Source organism: Dipodomys merriami, unplaced genomic scaffold, assembly GCF_024711535.1.
Source record: "Dipodomys merriami isolate MVZ:Mamm:240054 unplaced genomic scaffold, mDipMer1.0.p SCAF_1304, whole genome shotgun sequence".
Classification (NCBI taxonomy): Eukaryota; Metazoa; Chordata; class Mammalia; order Rodentia; family Heteromyidae; genus Dipodomys; species Dipodomys merriami.
In genome coordinates, this window is record NW_027202610.1 from 138,004 (window position 1) to 160,603 (window position 22,600).

Below are 22,600 nucleotides of genomic sequence, written 5' to 3' on the forward strand. Positions count from 1 at the left end.
TGCTGCAAGGTAGCCACAGTTAGGTTACTGTTACAGAGAAGGCAAGAGTAAGCAGTTTAAGTGATTCTGAGAAACAATAATTGACATGCCAGGAATGCTTCCCTGTATGGTGAAGTCAAGCATCACTCTGCTCCAGTCTTCCTCTGATCAAGTATAGAAGAAACAGAAAAGGAAGGGGATACATGAGTAATGATCATCTCTCTGTTTATCCTCTTCCCTTGGCTTCTGAAACAATAAAGCCAAAGGAGACAATCTGAACTAGAAGGGAAAATTGGGGAAAAGTTCAGTCTAACTTATTGTGAAACTTTTAAAATAATTGGAGCAGCATTTCAAATACTGAAATAAAACTTTTAAAATTATTAATAAAAAGTAACTCGAAATTTATTAAAAATTTAGACTACAGGGCTCAATAAATAGTTTTATCTGCATAATTAAAACTGACTCCTGCTTCTATCATCAGAAATTGAAGATCGTCCAATACTAGGTAAATTACCCTTGATATTCACTTAAACTGTGTGAATATAATGCAGAAAATATTACTTTAAATTTAGACTGCTAAAGTAATATGTGATGGAAATTCATGATGGAACCATAATGCTAAGAACATGGAAATTATTTCCCTTCCATCTTAAGAGTGTAGAGAAAAAAAAGAGCACTATTGGATGGCCCTGAAGGTCAAATTCTAAATTTAGGAGAGAAGGTGAATAGTAAAGGAGACTTATCTTGGCCATTCAGACATAAGAAATGTAGAGAAATATACACATTTATGTAGGTCTAACATGGAACAGTGGATGTGGCAAGCCCATAGCCAAATGCCAAAGGTAAAGATATTTAACAAAATACCATGAAGTTCAAACAAGTCTTAAAAGGGGATCTGGGCTTGAAGGGAGTAGGGCAGAATAATGGAGAGGGAAATGGTGGACTAATATAGTCAATATACATATAGCACTCAATGTACATATGTGAGAATATAATTAGGGATAGGGATAGGTGGGGTTGGGGTAAGGGAAGGAAGAAAAATGGCAAGTTTGACAATGATCCAGATGCACTATACATTGAAATGCACATACACTTTATTCAACACTGACATGATGAAGCGAAACCCCTTTGCACAACTAGGTAAAAATAAATTTTTTGAAGTTTTATTATTAAGAGAACAGAAGCATAAACCTTTAAAGATAAATAAGAGGATAGCATTAACATATTGTTGAGGCTTGTGTTCCTTTCAATATACAAATTTTAATAAGTGTCAAGTCTTCTGCAAATGTAAATTTTATTTTGCCAATTCTTTTTGCAAATTGCTTAAACTGAAGAGTACCAAATTCCAACATCCCTTCATTCCATTAAAATTTTTTTATAGACCTTTAGGTTTTTCAGTTGTTGCTAAATATTTTAATGTAATGCATTGGAACTAATTTCATTCCATATCTAAATTTAAATTTTAAATGACTAAATTCTTTTAAAATCATCTCACTGAGGCACAAGTATGGATAAATAACTGATGTGGGCAAAATCAGAATTATTTAGAAGGTTGTAAATTGATACTTAGTTTTCTCTCTGCTGGATCATAGAATACAGACTGTCCAAAATGGAAAAAGTTAGCCTTCCACGTTTTCGGCATATAAACACTCCATCAACATTTCGTTATTAGAGGATTATTCAAGATGAGCTACATGTTGATTAATAATGACTGAGTATGTCAGAAAGATGAGGGAAAACCATCTACACTTCACTGAGGTTCTGATTTCTGCTTCAATAAGTGTTCTGAAAACTCTCCTTCAGAGAACTAGCAGCTGCATTTCTAAAAAGTCCCTGGGTTTGAATACATACCTTAGGGTTCATTTCCCTAACATCACCTTATCTGACCTTTTCTGCTTGACTCAGACATATACTAGATATTGAAAATTGTTTTTAGCACATTTATAAGATTATTTCTGTGTTGCTTTGGATATCCTTCTCCCACAGTATAATCCCTGCTTTTACTGTATTTGATGTCCGCATAATTTGTGGAGGGGAAGGGGAAAAACAAATCGTTTAAATATGGATACAGGTGGACCCATTGCAACAATGAGAAGTACAAGTCGTTATGTCGAAAAATGAACTTTACAACTTTGGTCGCCAGGCGGATTGGGTAGGGGGGCGGAGGGAGGGTGGGAAGGGATGGGAAGGGGAAACAAAAGAAGAGGCTACAATGCTTGATAAGAAATGTACTCATTATCTTGCCCATGTAATGGTAACCCCTCTGTACAGTATTTTCACAATAATAAAATCAAAGTCCCTGGGTTGTTACACTTTCTGATAATGTCTCAATTCAAGTACTTCTATGTGGACTTCCATACTATTCAATGATGCTGTATTAGCTCCTTGTTATAATTTGCAGACAGGTCTTGGTGATGAAATTTGTGCTTTTCAAAATTGCTGTCCCAATTCCACCCACAAACTGCAGACAAAATTTATTTGAAAAATTTTGTATCTGTTGATAGCGCATATATTATTATTTTTCATTACAAACGTAGAATGCAGTAAAAATTATCATAGGAATTATACTGCACTAGCTTGTGGGCAGATTCTAATGTAAATAATTTACTGTGTTCATGTAGAGAATTTGAGTATCCAAAGTTTTAATATACCTCTGGTCCTAAAACCAATACCTTACTGATATTGAGTGACAAATACAACTTCTTTTTTTTATTTTAATTTTAATTTTTTGTGAACATGCTGTACAGAGGGGTTACAATTACATGGGCAAGATAATGAGTACATTTGTTATCAACCATTGCAGCCTCCTCCTTTGTTTACCCTTCACATCTCTTCCCAGCCTCCCCCCGCCCCCTACAACTTCTTATAAGTACAGAAATTTTCCTTCTATCTATCTATCTAACTATCTATCATTTATCTATCTATCTATCTATCATCTATCTATCTATCTATCTATCTATCTATCTATCTATCTATCTATCTATCTATCTATGTTTGTGTGCGTGTATATACATAAAATATAATGTACTGAGGGGTTACAGTTACATAAGTAAAGTAATGGGTACATTTCTTTCTTTTTATTGTGAAAATACTGTATAGAGGAGTTACAATGGCATGAGCAAGACAATGAGTACATTTTTTTATCAAGCATTGTTGCCCCCTCCTTTGTTTCCCCTTCCTATCCCTTCCTATACCCTCCCACGCCCCCCAACCTGATCCTCCCCCCCCACCGAAGCTGTAAAGTTCGTTTTTTGACATAAAGACTTGTATATCTCATTGTTGCAATGGGTCCAACTTATTTAAACGATTTGTTTTTTTTTTCCATTCCCCTCCACAAATTATACCAACATCAAGTACAATGAAAGCAGGTTTTATACCATGGGGGAAGGACATACAAAGCAACAAAGAAATCATCTTATAAATATGTTAGAAACAATCCCGTGAAAGAAAAAAAACATTTAAATACTTATCTTGGGATTCATTTCCCTAACATCAACTTATCTGACCTTTTCTGTTTGACTCAGACATATACTTGTTATTGCAAACAAGATCACACTACAGCTACCAGCACAACTATATTTATTGCAGCATTATTTACCATAGCTAAGATATAAGCACATTTTTCCTAAACACTGTTACTCCCTCCTTTGTTTTTCCCCTACCATCTCTTTCTTTCACACCTCCCCAACTCCCCCATTCACCCCTCCCCCCCACTGATAGAGTGTCTTGTACATCTCATTGTTACAATGGGTCAACCTGTATTCTTTCCTTATATCTTAATTGAAGTAATGATAGCTTGATTTATGCTGATTCTACTTGTGTAGACACACCTAAAATCACTCACCAATCCAAGAGCACATAAATGAAACATCATTCTTTGTCAGTTCTTATAATTTTTTTCTACACATTTATTGACAGGTTACAAATTATGCTTAAACATTAATACATTAAAAATACTTTCTTTTTTATTTATTTTCTTGACCAGGAAATCAGCAAGACCTCAGTCAGCATTTCTCACATAGGACTTTTCACGTGGGTTGGTTAAATATATATATAGAATCCAGTCTTCTGAGGACTCACTCTTTTGCTTAGGAATTGATGCTGCCTGTTGGAAAAGAGCTCAAAGAAGCATGCCATTTAAAGCCTTATAACTTTATTCTTTACCATGGTATTCTCCTGCTGCTTTGGTTGTTGAGAGTGTCTACCAGAGCAAGCATTCCATGAGGAGCAGGGTGACACAATATGACTTATACTTACTGAGATTTCCGAGTGACTTGCTATCACTTGTACTGCATTTTACCAGTCAAATCTCTCTAAAACCACCGGATTTAAGAGATAAGAGGAGTGGTAAAGAAATCTTAGGGACAAATATATCTTCAGAATATATTGTTCCAAGCATTCCGTGTAAGTCATATTCAACAACTTGTGAAACTTGTGTTGGCTGTAACTATGTGTCTTTCTCCATGTGTGCATGTATACATGTGTATATGTATGTTTGTGAATAGTAACATACATGTGTACACATATAAGAGCATATACACACATATATGCATATGTAAATAAATATACACATATAAATATATGTGCATATATATCTGTTGTTCAGTGTTTTACTCTATAGTTACCAGCACATTGTCATTCTCACAAAGTGTACAAGATAAATTGCTCTGAGGATCTGTGCTGTATGATGTGCATCCGTTGTACTCACTTCCCCCATTCCTTTGTTTTTCATCCCTGTGAACAATTTCTGTCTACTTTCTATAGGATAGCTCTGTTTTCATTACAGGAAGTTACTAACTGATAATAAAAGAAAAAGATTGTTTGTAAAACAAAAAGTACTTTTAGGTTATAGGTTAAAGTATCTTATTTATCCCAATGATTCCTATGAGATAAAATTTACATAAATAGTAGTAAAAGGGAGATCTGGTGTTTTGCCATTTAGAATCGCAAAGAATAATATCACGTCACTTTTATAACTCTTAAAGAATACAAAAGTAACTGATGGTCACTATCATGCTGCCACAAAACCAGTGGATCCTTAAGGATAATAGTAGACCAGCAGAAATTCTAAGTAGCAGACATGGAGCATGAAAGAGAAAGAGGAAATGAAAGAGTGAAAGAGAGAGAGAAATATCATAATATTTAAAGTGCATAACAGATAAACAAGAGCAGTATGAGAATATTCATATTTGATGTATGATAACCCATCAACATGAAATATAATGCTATTTTGATAAAAATAAAAATGATGCAGAAGAAATTATAAATGGAAAAAAAATCTTCACAGAAACAAATTCTTAGATATATTTCATGACTTGGTAAAGGATAAAGAGGCTGAAGTTAGTATAAATTTAGAAGTACGACAATTCACAAAAACATAAAAAGATATTCATATATTTCATTATATGACCGAAAGCAGAAAGCAAATATTGTTTAGATGATTTTTTTAAAACACAGTTTCTCAGGTGTGGAAAAGGTGGCTCAGTGTTAGAGGGCTTGGCTTGCATGCATGAGGCCGTGGATTTGATTCCTCAGCACAACATAAGCAGAAAAAGATGGAAGAGGTGCTGTGCCTCAAGTGGTAGCGCTAGCCCTGAGCTGAGGTACAGAAAACAGGCGCCATGACCAACAAAATCAACAAAACCAAACAAAACAAAACACAGTCTCTCACTTTTGTGGCCTCAACTCTGCAATAATGCTGTGTCAGCCTAGGGCTAAGATTTTAGGTGTTTACATTTACCAACTCTCCTGATTCAGACTCTATTTGTTCATTTTTAAATAAATATTTTGTTCTTAATTTTCCTCTTTGTAAATTCACATGCACACATAAAAAATGGTATGGACATCCCAGTAACCTTCTCAATGATGACCTCCTAATGATGACTTACAAATGTTTTATTATATTATAGCAAGTAAAAAATTGCTACAAATAAAGGAAACCAATAATTAAATATTAATGATTAAAAAAATAAAAGAACAAACCAATTTCAGTCTTTGAAGTACACTGCATATTAGATTTTACTATTTTCTGATATTCCTGTAAATTTAACTATGGCTAAGTTTATTGTTGGGAGCCGACAGTAAAGCTCCAAGGTCATCTTGACCCTTGTGCTCCCTTGCAGGCGCGTACAAGGAACTGGCTTTCATGAAAAGCACCAGGTGCCCAGGTTTGTGTCTGTAGTGTTAGTTTTACTTTCTATCAGTTGACCTTGTCTTGTTTCAATCTGCACCTTGTTTTTATTAAAATTTTCCTTCCTTTTCTGCACTATGGTGACCTTAGGTTACCTCTTGAATTCTAATAGTATATATTAAGGAGAGTTAAAAATAAACGGTGCTCTAGTCTTGAGCTACAGACCTCCCGACCCCATCCTTTGTCTTATGTCTTTATTTTTCCGTCCTCACCCCCTAATTCAGGATTCCCTTTCATTGCCTGCAGGCTCCGGCAGTTTATGATGTTCAAAAAGAGTTTTATAGAATATGAGTAGTCTTTAAAATTAGCCACTAAGATTACCAGTTATGGCTCATCTCATCATTTGTTTATGGCTTACATCATCATTTGTTTCTCGCTAACAAATAAAGTTAGGAATCCCTGAAGTTTTAAAAGAAACTGTGTAGTTAAAGTCTTAACTCTTCATTCTGCTTCTTTACACAAATACTTTGGAACTTCTCATTAATAAAGTTTCTATAAACTCTGAAATGTACATACTTAGTAGTATATGTCTGCTACCATAAATCTTAAATACTTTATAGAAAAGTTTATACTTGCCAAACTGTCCTAATTTTGGCATATATAAGCAAATTCCCAAAATTAAACATATTTAAAACATTAAAACTTTTAACAAACCTTAACACTTGCTGTAGTGTTTATTATGACAGGTGCCTTGAATAGAATAATTGAATTCCTCCTCCTACAAATCTCTTGAACCACAAATATCTGGAATTATTTTGTTTTTGACATATCAATCTAGACTTTTTAATTAAATGTGTGTTTATGTAAGAAATATTTGGTTCTAAAATTTCATGACAATTGTTTTGAACATACTTTTTGCTGAATTGTCTAGTTTAATAAAATTAATTACACTTTTTATATAAAAATATCCTGTACTCAATTCAGCATCACATACACTAACATTGGAACAATACAGAGAAGATTATCATGGCCCCTGCACAGGGATGACATGCAAATTCCTGGAACGTTCCATATATATACAACAACAGATGCTGGAGGGCATGTGCCTACCCTGGAATCTTACGGCATTGTTGGTGGGAGTGTAAACTGTTCAACCACTTTGGAAAGCAGTCTGGAGGTTCCTCAAAAGACTCCACATAAAAATCCCATAGGACCCAGCAATCTTATTTTTGGGGATTTACCCAAATGATCACAAACAAGAACATACTAATACTACCAGCACAATTATGTTTATTGCTGCATTATATACCATAGCTAAGATATGGAACCAACCCAGATGCCCCTCAGTAGATGAATGGATCAAGAAAATGTGGTAAATATACACAATGGAATTCTATGCCTCCATCAGAAAGAATGACATCGCCCCATTTGTTAGGAAATGGAAAGCCTTGGAAAAAATTATATTAAGTGAAGTAAGCCAAGCCCAAAGAAACATAGGTCCCATGGTTTCCCTTATTTTCAATAACGAATATATGTCTGGGATAAGCAGAAAAGGTCAAAAGCTATGTGCATATGACCAGATACGATGATGTTAAGGGAAATGAACACCAAGATAAGGACACGAGTTTTTTTGTTGGTTTGTTTCTTGCTATTGTTTCTAACGTACTTATAATGTGCTATGTCATTTTTGGTTTCTTTATATGTTCCTCCTCCACGCTATAACCCCTGTTTTCATTGTATTTGAAGTTGGTTCCCCTACATCTTGTATGTACACTTCTCTAATTTGGGGAGGGGAAGGGGAAAAAATGCTCAAATAAGGATACAGTTTGACCCATTGTAACAATGAGATGCACAAGACACTATGTTGAAAAATGAACTTTAAAATTTAGGTGGGGAGAAAGGGGGAAGGGAGCATAATTCTGGATGTGGGAGGGAAGGGATGGTAGGGGAAATATGAAGGAGGACATAACAATGCTTATTAGGAAATTTACTAATTAACTTGCTCATGTAAATATAACCCCAATATTCAATATGAATATTGAATTGAGAGAGTAAAAGAATGGAGCAAATATGAATAAATGTGTATGTGTTTGTGACCTCATGCGTGCACCCACACACATATGCATGTGTGTTGGCATGCTCAGAGTTTTAAATCAGGGTTTCAAGGTCTTGCTAGGCCTTTCCTCTCTAGATTGTTGAGCTACAATATGAGCTACAACTCCATTGCTGGCTCTTTGCTAGTTCATTAAAAAATTTGAAAAATAATTCCATGATTTTTTTGCCCTGAATGGCTTTCAACTGTTATCCACAGATCTCAGGCTCCTGAGTAAATATCCCGAGTAGATAGGATTACAGGTGGGACCAACTAATACAAGGCTTTCAGAATAATCTCCTACTTTGAAAGCCTTTAGGAGTGATTATGTGTGAATTTATTTCGTTTTTGGATTCTTAAAAGACAGTAAGGGATGATATTTAAAAGTTTCAGTACTTTTTAAAAAGGATAATGGAACTGTGGGACAGAAGAAATTTACCTCTATTTGGACCTCAATTTATCGGCTCAGCTCTGTGCATGCTAACCCAATGTCACCAACACAGTCTGTGTTGAATACAAAATGTGACAGAAAACAATCACCATGAGCATTATTTGGTATGCTATTATTTCTTGGACAATATGACTATTGAATTGAGAGAGTAAGAAAATATAGGGATTTTACCTACCTTTTTTGTATTGCTTAAAGACCTTTGGAAACTTTGAATCATTTCCTTCCTCACCGTGTGTCTTTGGGCCATGCACTTACTGTCTTTAATTACAATTTTTCCCAAAACTAAAATGGTAATAACGTTAGTTTTATAACAAATGTTATCCTAAGAATTAAGAGACATAAAATTTATCAAATATTTAAAATAAACTTCTATGAATGTGCTTTGAGTTGAGCCAAGAGTTTTTTAAATCCTAAATAGAATACAATAAGTATTAGAGAAACCATTACATACAGTGAGCAACCAGAAGTAATGGTATCTATTGACCATGCTCTGCTTCCAAGGAAGCCAGGTGGATAACTTCTCATGCTGTAAATCAAACTGATTATCTTATGTTTTGGTAGTGTAAAACTATCACGGAGAGAATCATCAAGGAGTGTTGTAGACTGAGCTGAAGACCATATGAAGATGTGCAAACCTGATAAAACATAAAAATATCTGAACAGTATATTGTGTTTTACATCATTTAAGTTACATCACAAAGATAACGAAGACCTAGAAGAATGAATTGTCTTTTTGATATTCTAACATATGTCCTTAGAAAAATGATCTCTTTCCTCGTTTTTGTAGAGGCATCATAAGATGAGAGGAACTGTATTTTTGTTTGCTTCTTTCCATTTATTCTTCATTTTGAAATCTGAACCACATGACAGAGAAAGAAACCAAGGGAAATTATTCACACAGGTTTATAAAGAACCATCAACGTAAAATAAATAAAACACATATAGCCTTGTAAAAGGTCTAACTAAATTGAGTTATAAAGTCTCAAGCATAAACAGAAAATAATTTAAGCAGTATCATGTTATTGAAATTGAAAAATGTTAGGAATTTATTTTTTTCCTTTCTACTACCTTGAATTAATTATTGATTTTGTATAGAGAGATTAAAGATGAGATTAACGAGAAACTTGATTAAAAATGGACAAAAGTTCTGAATAGACATGTTTTCCAAAAAGCCCTGAATATCGCCAGTCGATTTAAAAAGTTGCGTTTAATAAAACTTCAGTGCTGGCTTAATGCTTTGTGAACAGAAGTCATTAGAGAAATGTAATTCAAAATTACTATGATACTACTTCATAACTATTATAACTCTTATCAAAAAAACGAAGGAACCAGATGTGGTGGTAAAGACTTGTAATTCCAAGCGTTTAGGAGTTTGGAGTAGAAGGATTTCAGTCTAAGGCCAGTCTTAGGTACTGCACACAGTAAAAACCTTCCCTTTAAAAAAACTCAAAATATAATAATGTCTGGTGAGAGTGTAGAGAAAAGGAAATTTTCTACACTCGTGGTCAAAATGCAGGTTTGTATTCTCCTTGTAGAAATTAGTATGCCGTTTTCTAACGAAAAGTTGAAATATCATCTGACCCACCAATCATGCGATTATTTCTCTCTGGGTAACTCATAAACATATCTGTAGTTCATTGTTATTCACATTATTCACAACAACAGCTAATATATAAATCGAAGTTCAGTATTCAACTACAGATTAATAAAGCAACTGTGTGCATGCACAAATATATTTTTCTGTTTCATCCTTAAAATAGCAAGAGACTTCTCCCATTAGCCACAACTTATAATGCCTCAAAGATGTATTCTATAAGAGGAAAAATGTTGTCTTCTGATTTTTGTACACACATACACACACACACACACACACACACACACACACACACACACACACACACATACACACACACCAACCTCAAACATTAAGAGAGAATTTTTTTAAAGTAATGCAAAGTGGAATTTCTGGGGTATTTAGATCCCAATGTAGAAGATAGTAGATATACAGGATGATGAGGAATACAGTTGTAAGGTACGACATGAGGATACAAGGGACAACACTGGTTCTACATAGGAATGAAGCTAAGTAAGTAGGAGTTGTTCTTCCTAGTAGGGTTTGCTCTTTTAGATGTTCTTCTTTCAGTAATGGATAAGAAGAACATTTTTAAAAAATATATATCTGCCTATTTGCAGAAATAATAACAAACAATATGGCAATAATGTTGGATGCTCAACATAGAATAAAATGTCAAATTAAAATACATGAGGTTATCCTTGATGTTAACTAATTATTACAAACAAGGAAAACCATGGGACCTCTGTTTCTTTAAGTCTGGCTTATTTCACTTAATATGATTTTTCCCAAGAATTTCCATTTCCTTGCAAATGAGGTGGTATCTTTCTTTCTAATGGAAGCATAGTATTCCATGTGTGCGTGTGTGCTTCTCATTTTCTTGATCCATTTATCTACTGAGGGGAATCTGGGGTGATTCCATATCTTACCTATGGTAAATAATACTGTGATAAACATAATTGTTCTGGAAGCTTTAGTGTGGCCTTGTTTGTGGTCACCTGGTTAAATGCCCACAAGTGGGATTACTAGGTAATTGGCGAGCATTATTGTGTATATCAAGGATAAGTTTAGTAGATGAGCAGAATAGCTCTATAGCTATGTACATTTGACCATATAACGTGATTCTAAGTGAAATGAACTCCAAGACATGTTCTTTGTTGTTGTTCTTAATGTACTATGTGATTCTTTTTCATCCTTTTGTGTTTTCCCCAACTATTGTTTATCCCCTGTAGTCACTGTATTTGATTTTAATACCCTAGGTATTGTAAATATGTTGATCTGAACTAGAGAAGGGAATGGGAAAAAATGGTGAGACAAAGGACAAAGGAGGAACCTATGCAACAGAGATATACACAAGACAACATGTTGGAAATAATCTTGGAGGGGCCGTTTGGAGGGAAGAGGGAGAAAAATGGGTGAAGGGGTAAAAAGTTATAAAAGAAATGAACACATTACCTTACTTATGTAACTATAACCCCTCTGTACATTAAATTGACACTAAAATTTCAATAAAAAATAAAATAGATGAGAGCAGCAATATAGGATATGGAACTGGGGAAAATACTGTACTATACAAAGATTAGAACATGTCTGGAGAGCAGTAATTTTACTTTAACATAGCAAGTAATAAACTAGCATACAGATTTTCAGCCTCATGTCACTCATTAAAAAGGGAAAACAAAATGCACAATCAGCAAACCAATAGAGATAAAATAGAAAACTAAACAATTAAGAGACAACTTGGACCAAAAATAACAAATGACAAAATTAGGAAACAAATAACAAGCTGGTAAGTTTAAAAATTTAACCCATAAGTCTATTAAATGTTGTTTACATCACAATTTGTTAGAACTATGGTTAAAATCACAGTTTAGTACTATATCATTTTAATAATAGATTACTTATTATTGATTTCTTAATGTTGAATATTTAATATATAATTTTACTATTAGCAGCTATAGAAAAGAATTAAGTGAAACAAATTTTAATAATATATTTCATGCATAGTGAAATTGAGAAACATTAGAATATAAACAAATACTGTATCATTACTGCTTTAATTCTGGGAATTGTTGTAATAATTCAAAGTGCATTCTACACTTAGCACTCATCTTAAAAGCAAATAATAAATTATTGAACATGACTCGGTATTAGGTGGAAAAGTTTAGCACTGTGGGAAAATTTACACCACACAGTACATGAGGGTATGATCCCTCTCATCTAGTTTAAATTATGGAAATTTGATTTCTACATGCATTTTAAATTCCTGTGTAGGTGAAATCTATAAAATTACATACAATTATGTACACGAAGAGTATTTCAGATGACACATAAAGTCATATTCATTAATTAAATTTTTATTATTCTGTACCAAATAAATATTTATAAAGAGACTGAATTTCTGAGTAGATGGTGTATGTGTGCCAGAGTACACGTATTGAGGCTTATTTTATATTTCTAACATTGTTTCTACAATTGAATTTAATTTTCCATAATGGGATAAGTATATTATATTGGATATATGAAAGTAAACTGAAGGTTTATTCCATTAATCCTTTGCCACTTTTCTAATCCCAATATAAATTATCCATGTGTTGGAAGTAATGAAAATAACAATGGATATAAACAAGATAAATAAATCATTCTGTAGTAGACAATTATTTTCACCTTTATTTTGATAGTTGGTCCTCTTATACACAACAGAATATTCTTGGGGAAATGTGCTCCAGGCTGACCACAACTGTAGAATATTATGGTTTGATTTATCATAAGATAAGGAAGGAAGGGGAACCTCCAAGGGATGTGATCAGTTTTGTGGTGGAGACTTGGAAATGAACATTTTTCACACTCAACTCTGAAAAGCCAATTTGATAGACCATTTCTGTAAGTGATTATAGAGGATTACTTATGGCTTTGCAAGGATGCCAGATTGACTCATTTTGAGAAAATTAAAACAGGAATTTAGTCAGCAGTTCTTTGTATCTTTAGGAGAAAAACCCATTGAATATAGGTCAAGGGATCACTGGGGCCCAAAGAAGCTACTACTTTGAATAGTATTCCTAGACCTTTAAAACAAACAAACAAACAAACAAAACAAACAAAAAACTCCAGTAAGCACAGCCAGTCAGGGCTGCTATCACAGATGACATGAAGGCAAGAAACAGAAGCTGAGAGTCATTTAGCTAATAACTAATATAATTTTTTATGAGGCAGACTGCAATTAGACTCCAGAGACAGGGTCATAAAGACTCATGAGAGAGACTGAAATTGGTCATACCAAAAATGGAAAGTAGAATTTCTTCTAGAACTAATAAATCTTAGAAAGCCTGTGTATGAAAGAACAAGACAGCAAACCAAATTCCAGAAAAGCACAATTTCTTAAATGTCAGCTTAGTGAATTATCAGTGGAAATCTTTGAAATCTTAAATATTTGACCACATGTGGAAGAAGGACAACTGCTGAAGGGAAAGAAAATATCATCACTCTGTTAGGTCCAATATCACATTAGGAAGTAATCAAGCAAAGATTTGTAATAAAAAAGAGAAAACAATTATTCCAAATGAGAGTTTCATTTGTTTTGATGTAACAGTTCTTGATTTAGGTACTAGCAATTTACATACAATTGATCTAGTCCCACAACTGAGTTGATATTGACTGCAGTATTGCTATATGAAGGAAAAGAGAAAATTTACAAATGTCTGATGAAATGAGTTGAGGTTGAAGTATCCTAATAGTGGTATCTGAAGTTTTCTTTTCTAAAAATTCCTCATTTTTAGCCTGGTGCCAGTGGATCACAGCAGTACTCCTAGCTACTCAGGAAGCTGAAATCTGAGAACTGCGGTTCAAAGACAGCCTGGGCAGGAAAGTCCCTGAGACTCGTATCTCCACTTAATAATCAGAAAATCAGAAGTGGCACTGTGACTCAAGAGGTAGAGCACTCACCTTGAGTTGAAGAGCTCAGGGACAGTGCCCAAGCCCAGACTTCAAGCCCCTTGACCAACAACAACAACAAAAATTTCTCTTTTCTTGGACTACCTACATCTTTTCCTAACATTCAACAAAGAAGCCTTTTTATCACCCACTACACTTAATTCCTATCCTAGCTACTGCAAATAGAATGATTTGGTATCTTATGTCAAAAGGTTCATATTTGTGGAAACAAACCCAACAGTGGTAAGTTTTTTCCATTCCTTGAACTCTGGGCCTCAGCTCTGAAAATCGTTATGGTAGTAGCTTTCATGTGAGCTTGTTTGTTATTTATTGGATTACTGCCCATGAGGGAATTACTAGGTCTTATGGGAAATCTATATTTAGACTTTTCAGATAACTCCGTACTGTATTCCACAGTGGTTGAGCAAATTTAATTTCCCATTAACAGTGTAATAGAGTTCCCAATTGGATACATCCATGCCAACATTTGCTATTGTTAGTTTTCTTGATAATGGCCATTCTAACTGGGACTAGGTAGAATCTGTCTTGTTTAATTGTAGATTTGTGGGCATTTTCTAGCTATCATAAATGAATAAATCCATTAAACCTATATTAATCTGAGTCTGCATTTCGTTCTCTATACTCTTAGTATAATTTTCCCAAGCATTTCATTTTCCTTAAGACTGGTTAAAAGTCATCCTTTCTGATGGGTGAATAGAATTTCATTGTATGTGTGTGTGTGTGTGTGTGTGTGTGTGTGTGTGTGTGTGTGTGTGTGTGTGTGTAAGATGAGTAAAGGCCCATGAGTTCACTTGAAAGCCTACTGTTTCATCTGTAATTTTGTAATTCCATATTAAATTTGGATTGCTTTCTCTACTGCATTGAATAATATTGTTGGGATTTTGACGAGTATTGCATTGTCAATTGCTTGGGGGCAGTATTGCGGTTTCATCATGTAAATTCTGCCATGCAGAAGCATTAAAAGCTTTTCATTTCTTTGAAACTCCTTCAATTTCCCTTTTTAGATTTTTAAAGTTTTCAGAGAAGAGGTCTTTCACATTTTTAGTTAAAGTAATTACTTTCTAGTTTTGTTATTGTTGTTTTGTTTAGATTTGATTTAATTTTGAGGCTAATACATATGAGGTTGTTTTTTGGATTTCAGCCCAGATCTTTCCATTGTTGGTAACACAGAAAAACTACTGATTCTTGTGTGTTTTATACCCTGCTACATTGCTGAAATTTAGCATCAACTTCACTAACTTGAGGGAGGAAGCTATAGGATCCTTTAAATGCAGAATCATTTCATCTGTAAAAAGGGATCATTTTACTTCTTTCCTATTTGGATCCCATTTATGTTTTTCTCTTGCATATTGCTCTTGCTACAAAGTCCACTACCATATTGAAGTGTATTAGAGAGAATGGACATCCTTTTCTCATTCCTGATTTTAATGTCTTCATGCTTCCACAGATAGGTAAATGCTAATTATATCTGTCATATACATGCTCTGTATTATATTGAGGAATGTTCCATGTATTCCTAGCTTCTAAGACCTTTTAATCATAAAGTGGTATTAGAGCTTGTTAAAAGCTATTTCTACATCCCTATAGACAATCATGTTTCTTGTCCCTTCTTCTGCTGATGGTTTGTATGATGTTTACTGACAAGAATATTGAATCCAAATGTATCCTAGGATGAATCCTATTTGATTATAAAATATGACTTTTTTGTTAGCTGCTGAAATTGGTTTGTGAGAATTTTTTTTGAGAAGTTCTGCATCACTGCTTGTCAAACAGTTGGGTTCATAGTTTTCTTTCTTTGGTGAGTCCCTATGTGATTTGGGGAAGAGTCTAATTCTAGCTTCATAGAATGTGTTTGATAATTCCATTTCCCTTTCTATTCCATTGAAGAGTTAGATCTGAGTATTGTAAATTCTTTGCAGGCCTTAATTTCATGATAAATTCATTGAGTCCTAGATTTTTCTGGAATGGGAAGTGATTTATTGACATTACATTTTAATTTCATCTTATGTGTTACTTCTTGGTTCAGATCGAGTATAGGAAAGCATCAATTTCTCCAGGATTCTCCAAGTGATTGGCATAAAGTTTTCAATGTTCTCTCTTATAACCATCTCAATTTTGCTTATATCTGTTGTGTTGTCTCATTTTTGTCTCTAATTTTCTCTATTTGTATGAGTTCTTTTATTGTTTTGGGTATTTTTTTATGAAGGTGATATACAGAGGGGTGGGTTACAGTTACATAAGTAATTACTACATTTTTAACAGTGTTATCCCTTCCCCATTTTTTCCTGCTTCCCTCAACCCTGACACCCCACACCCACAAAGTTATAAAGTTAATTTCTAACATAGTATCTAGTGAATATCATCGTTGCTTTGGTTAATCTTTGTCCCACCATTTCTGTGATTTCCCTTCCCTTCCCCAAATCAGATTAACATGTATAAGACAAAGGGTAAAGAAATCAAAATCAGTGACTACAGGGAATAAACCAAAGGGTAAAAACTACATAGAAATAAGTAAAAACAGTTCACTATACAATCATCTTGTATCCATTTCTTGGAGCTCATTTCCAAATGAGTGAAAACATGTAGCTTATGATTTTTTGTGTCTGGCTTATTTGACTTGTTATGTTTCCATATGATTCCATTTCCTTACAAGTGGGGCAATATCATTCATTCTGACGGAAGCACAGAGTTTTGTTGTGAATATCTATGACATTTTCTTGATCCATCATTGCTGGGTCATAGGGGAGCTCTATTGACGAACCTCTATACTTCTTTACAGTGTATTTGAACAAGTTTACATTTTCACGAATAGTGCAGTAATGTTCCTTTTTGGCCACATTGCCCACCGGCCCAGTATCTGTTATTATTAGTTTTCTTCATAATGGTCATTCTAACTGGGGTGAGGTGGAATCTCAATATTGCTTTGACTTGCATTTCTTTTATGGACAGAAATGTTGAATATTTCTTCATGTGTCTATCGGTCATTCATAATTCTTCTTCAGAGAGGTCTCTCTTTAAATCTTAAGCCCACTTATATTATGAGGGTTGTAGTTTCTTTGAGGATTTGTTTTTTTGGGGGGAGGGTTAACTTTTGAGTCTTTTAGAATATTTGAGATATGAGGCCATTGTGTGTCGCAGAGCAACTAAAGATCTTCTCCCAATCTGTATGTTTTCTATTTATCTTTCTATCTACATAAGGTCTCTTTTTAGTAAGCTATGATAAGGGTCTGTCAAGTCTGTTAATTTATTGAAAAAACCAGCTCTGTTTTGTTGATCTTTGTCTTTAGTTATTTCTGATTTAATTTTGTTATTTATTTCTGTCTACTTGGTTTTGGACTTGTTCCTCTTTTCAAGGAGCTTGAGATACATAACTAAAATACTGATTTGAGATTTCCCCAATTGCCTGATGTAGGCATTCAAAGTTCTACATTTTCCTCTGGTACTGCATTTAATATGTCATAGAGGAGCTGGTATTTTGTGTGTTCATTTTTGTTAAATTCCAGAAACGTTCAGCTTTCCATTCTAATCTCTTCAGTGCCCCACTGGTCAAACAGCAATGTGTTGTTCACTTTTGATGGGTTTGACTTTTTTTTTGCTTTAGCTGTTTAATTCTAATTTTATTCTGTTGTGGTCTGACAAGATATGAGAATTCAATTAATTTTTCTTTCAACTTGGACAGAATTTCTGTGTGACATAGGATAGGTTCTGTTTTGGAGAATCTTCCATGACCTGCTGTGAAGAATGTATAAACTGATACTGAATGTATATTCTGTAGATGTCTATTAGGGCTAGGTGGTCAATGTAGTTATTTAGGTCTTCAGTTTCTTGGTTGAGTTTTTCCAGTATAACCAATCCATGGATGACAATGATGGGTTAAGATGTGTGTTTAGGTTATGTAGTATTTTGTTGATGATGTGTGGTGGTCCAGGATTCAGGGCATTGATATTTAAACTGGTTATATCCTCCTAATTGATGTTGCCTTTATCAAAATGTAATGTCTCTTCCTACTAATTTTAATTTGAATTCTATTTTATCTTATGTTAGTAATTCTACTGTGGCCTGTTTATGTTGTCCATTTGCTTGAAATTTTTCCTTTCAGCCTTTCAGTTTGAGTACGTTTGTTTTTGTCAATAAAATATATCTCTTGTGGACACTGGATGGACGTGTATTGTTTTTTGATACTACTATCTAATCTATGATTTCTAATTGGAACTTTAAGTTCATTGATATTGAAAGTTGAGACTGTGAAGTATCTAATAATTCCTGCTATGTTATACACCTACTGTTAGGAGCTGTGCCTCATCTACTTTTAATATATTTACTTTGTTCTCTGTTAGGGAGCATTTTATATAACCAGTTCTTGTTCTTCTTGTCCTTCTTTATGTAGGAACTGTCCTGAATTTCTTACCTTCCAGGAGGGTGAACTTCCCTTTTCCCCACAGTGCACCAGAGTTACTCAGATTCCTAGTTCAAACCCCAGGCCTGGCAGAAATAAAAGGGCACACATTCCAATCCAGGGAGCTTCATTAGTCCTTTACCATTTTTATGTTTTTCTTATTTATTTATTTATCTTTTTTTGCCAATCACATGGCTTAATATCAGGTAGTGGCAACTCTGCCTCAGCTAACATCACCCTAGGCTGGGATGGTGCAGCCTGTGGACCCACAGTCCATCCTGGGATCCTAAGCCTCAGGGGATGACAGGAAAGCAAAATGAAAATGGCATCGAAAAAAAGCTGTGAACTGCGGATGGTTAGTGGTTTCTTGGGTTTCCCTTCCTTTCATGGTGACCATCCCCAGTCCAAATGGCAAGGCTGCAACCTGTAGGTCACCTGGCATTGCTGAAGGCTGGAGGCCTGACATCGAAGCCATAGGCCAACCTGGACACCTAGGCCCTGAGTTTGAATCCCGTTATGTCACTTACAAAGGGCTCGAGATCCTACAAAATTATTTCCTGTCCCTAGGAACAGCTGAGGAATGTGATCAATGTCATGGTTGGATGAGTAGTTCATCAATCAGTCTAGCATAAAATTAGACCCAATAATTACAGGACACGTTGATTTTAATTCATAGTTTTTTATGCTTTAAAAGAACACTATTGATTAGATGGAGTCCTCACTAAAGACCTGAGAATCCATAGGAATGTAATATATGTCATTGAATACCAGATAGACATTTCTGACAGTATCTAAATATCTAAATTTATTTATATTTGTATACCATCATCTGCATAGAAAGTTATTGCTATTTTGGCCAAACCTGGGGCTTGATCCCAGGTACTGGGATCCACTTGGCAGTTGAATGGGCTAATGGCTCTGTGATGACACTCACCCATTCATGAATTGGGCCTCCTTGGCCCTTAGTCTAGGACCCATCATTGCCAAAAGTTTCTTTCTGGTGTAAGATTCCATGTGTGACACCTGTTTTCCTTTTCTGTGCAAGTAGTGGGTGTCAGGTATGATCTACATAACATATCTGCAAAGCTACATGCTATGGAATAGATTGGAATAAATGTAATAAATGTTATAGGTGCACTGATAGTCCATAAAATAAATGCTAAACCAATCAATAATAAAATATAATGAATCACTCCAACAAACACGATATAGACTGAATATATAGATGTAAGTATAAATCATATATTTAAAATGTCTATAAATGTTAGGTTTTTCAGGCTGGTGCTAGAATTCAAGTCTAGGGAAGAGTTGAGAAGTTAATATACGATTCACATAGGAAATGATAGGCAAGACCTTTGGCACAATGATAATTTTTAATTAAGACTTAATGAAGTGTGACAATACTTACATTCAGGAAATTGAGGAATTGGGAAAGATCCAAGAATCAGTACTCACATGGTAGATAGGATTCTAACACAACTTGCCACATCTCTTTTCTTATACAAATAGGTATTTATTAGCACACAAGTTTCAGCTCATGAATGGATGAATATGGTGCACCAGCCCCACTCCGAGCCTGAATCTCAGGTTATGGGAACGGCCTAGCACTTTAGAGCTCACAGGCTGGTGTGCTCACCTTGACCCATTCACCAGTTTTGCCTGCTAGGCCCTGAGTTCGAATCCCAGTACTGCCAAAAGATTCATCCTGATGTGAGAAGCCCATCAATCCACCAGGTTTCCTGTCCTGTGAAGTCCTGGGCCTCAGCGAAGATGGAGAATGCTATATAGGCAACTCTATAGCCATGTTAATAGGTTGTCATCCATGGCAGCACAGATATACCTGTCACCATACTCAATAATATACACAAGGTCGCAATATCAGCTCCCGAGTCTGTGCTGCGGCCCTGGCCGGTCAGTGTAGGAACCTTCTCAATAAAGTTGCTTCTTTATTGACAAAAAAATACATCCGCGAAAAAGACTCAAAAAAAATAACTACATTGAATGGAAAATGGATACCACAACTGTATGTAAACAGAGATCTTATGTTCAAAAGAGGTAGGCTTGTTATTTTGTTCAGTGCTGGGGCTTCAAATCAGGCCCTGGACCAGGCCAGACATTCTAGTCTTCAAGGATGGTGAGCTTCCCCTTCCCCCACAGTGCAATGGGGTTAAACAGACCTAAGTTCAAATGACAGCCTTGACAAAAGTTTCATCCTGATGTCAGAAACCAGTTGTTGCATCTGTATTCCTCTCGTGTGGAAATCCTGGCTCTCAGATAGGATGGAGAATGAATGCATACACAACCCTATAACCATGGGAACAGGTCCTCATCCATGTCAGCACAGTTACACCTGTCACCATACTCAGTAAAATACACAATACCTCCATGAATTAGTCACAAAATAAGGAGAAGGAGAGCACTGAATGCAAGATACTGTCCACACATGAATGTCAATATAGATCCTATGTTTCATGGATGAATCTATTCCTATCCTGGCCCTACCTGGGGCTCGATATCAGGTCCTGGGAACAGCCTAGCTCCTCAGTTGCTCACAGGCTGTGTCCTCTCATTGACCCTTTCGCAAATTGACATGCTAGGTTCTGAGTTCAAATCCTAGCAGTACCGAAACATGAATCCTGATGTGAGAAGCACATCGATCCATCTACTTTCCTGTCCTGTGAAAGTCCTGGGTCTCAGCTAGAATGAAGAAGGCATAGGCAACTCCATGGACATCGGAATCAGTTACCATTCATGTCAGCACCTTTATATCTGTCATCATACTCAATAACATGCAAAATGCATCCCTGACTAAGACACACACGGAAAGCATGATACATTCCACACATGTATGTAAATAGAGATTCTATGTGTAAAATAGGTGGGCATATGATTTTTGCCAGTGTTGGGGCTTCAATCCAGGCTCTGGGACCAGGCCTGACCTTGTAGTCTTCTAGGATGGTGAACTGCCCCTTCCCCCACAGTGCAACAGAGTTGCCCTGACCTGAATTCAAATCCCAGCTCTGGCAGTAAAATGGCACAAATTCTGAGCTAGGGTGCTACATTCATAATTTTTTTTTAATTTTTTAATTATTTTTCCATACCCAGGGATTTAACTCAAGTAGAGACAATTCTGTCTCAGCTCCAATCATCCTAGGCTGCAGACTCTGAATCCATAAAGCATCCTCGAATCCTAGGACCCCAGGGCTTGCAGGAAAACAACAACAACAACAAAATGGCCATGAGAAGAAAAATGCGGCAGGAAGTTCCACCTAATGCATTTTTGTTTATTTTCCTTTGCATGGTGACCTTGCTGGGTCTGAACCTGGCGGCCTGCAGATTGAAGGTTACTTGGCATGGCTGAAGGCCTGCTGGATATCGGAAGAGCCCCAGGCCAACCAGGCAACTGAGGCCCCAATTTCGAATCCCGGTCCACCCCCCTACATTGAGGGAATGACGGGAGATCCTGAGACACTCGTTTTCAGACCCAGAAAGAGTCATGGAATGCTATTGATCTCATCATTGAATGAGTAGTTCCTGCAGGATGCAAGTAAGAAATGATAGGAAAGACTCATGGGGTATCGATTATTTTTCATGAAGAGTTGATGAAGCATGATCATAATCATCACAGTCTTGAAATGTAGGCATAGGGGAAGATCCAAGAATCGGTAGTCACAGCGTAGATTGGATTTCATCACAGGTCGCCATCTCTCCTACTCTGTAGAAATATGTGCTTATTATCATAATATATTGAGCTTATAAATGGATGACTATTGTGCTCTCCAGGACCAGGACCAGCCTAGCTCCTTAGTGCCTCACAGGCTGTTGTGCTCACGTGGACCCATTCGCCTATTGGGCATGCTAGGCCCCGAGTTCTGATCCTAGCAGTGTCAAAAGATTCATCCTAATGTCAGAAGCCAGTGGTTACACCTATTTTCCTTTCCTGTGGGAGGCCTTGGTCTCAGCTAGGATGGAGAATGCATGGGCCACCCTATGCTCATGGGAATAGGTTGTAATCCATGTCAACCCAG

At 35.6% G+C, this 22,600-nt stretch overlaps 1 non-coding gene across 1 annotated transcript; it reads left to right on the forward strand.

Annotated features, from left to right (window-relative positions):
• Positions 1 to 7,080: 7,080 nt before the first annotated feature.
• On the forward strand, positions 7,081 to 7,187 carry LOC138824981 (U6 spliceosomal RNA). The gene has a single exon (XR_011371246.1). It is a non-coding gene; the product is annotated as a U6 spliceosomal RNA (small nuclear RNA).
• Positions 7,188 to 22,600: the final 15,413 nt, after the last annotated feature.